We start from the raw sequence: 876 nt of genomic DNA on the forward strand, positions 1-876 counted from the left end.
AAGTTGGTTTGAATCACAAGGTTAATGGTTCAGGCTCGCCAGCCACTCCTCAGAAACTCTATACAGGGTCACCATGGGTCAGAATCAGCTCAATGGCACTTAACAACAACAACAAGGCTTTGGACTGCCAAGTTGGTTCTAACTGCAAGGTCAGCAGTTCAAGCTCACCAGCTGCTCCTTGGAAATTCTATACGGGGTCACTATGGGTTGGAACCGACTCAACAGCACTTCATAACACCAACATACATATAAGGATCAGTGGAAAATTATCTGCATCTGGCTATAGAATTTATTTTAATCAATGTTTGGAAAAGACAAATACATCATTTTTTGACATAATCAGCTTTTCAATACACTTTGTCATCTGTCAACAAGCTTTCATATTCCCTTATTAAAAAATCTTTTAGGATGAGCTTCAAGCCACCACTGTCTTTACTTCTTCATCCTAGAAGGACTGCTTTCAGAGGACCAAAAAGGTAAAAGTCTGATGGAGCAAGAGCAGGGCTATCTGGAGAATGCTTTAACATCTCAAAATGAAGTTTTTGCAGAGTGTCAACAGTGTGGGCAGAGGTGTGCAGATGTGCATTGTCCTGAAAGATCGTAACATTCTTGCATAGCAGTCCTATGCATTTACAGCATCTCACTGTACAGAGAGCACTGGTGATTGTTGAACTTTTTCCTGAGTGTTCCAATATTGGCCCTTGAGAATCCCAGATAACTGTAAGCATCAATTTTCCAGCTGATGGTTGACTTTTGAACTTTTTCTTGGTCAGCAATTAAGGATATTTCTATTCCATGCTCTGCCATTTACTCTCAGGCTTGTAGTGATGAATTCATGTCTTGTCACCAGTAATGATTATTTTTACAGAAACATTT

This window comes from Chrysochloris asiatica, unplaced genomic scaffold (assembly GCF_000296735.1).
Source record: "Chrysochloris asiatica unplaced genomic scaffold, ChrAsi1.0 scaffold00415, whole genome shotgun sequence".
Taxonomy (NCBI): Eukaryota; Metazoa; Chordata; class Mammalia; order Afrosoricida; family Chrysochloridae; genus Chrysochloris; species Chrysochloris asiatica.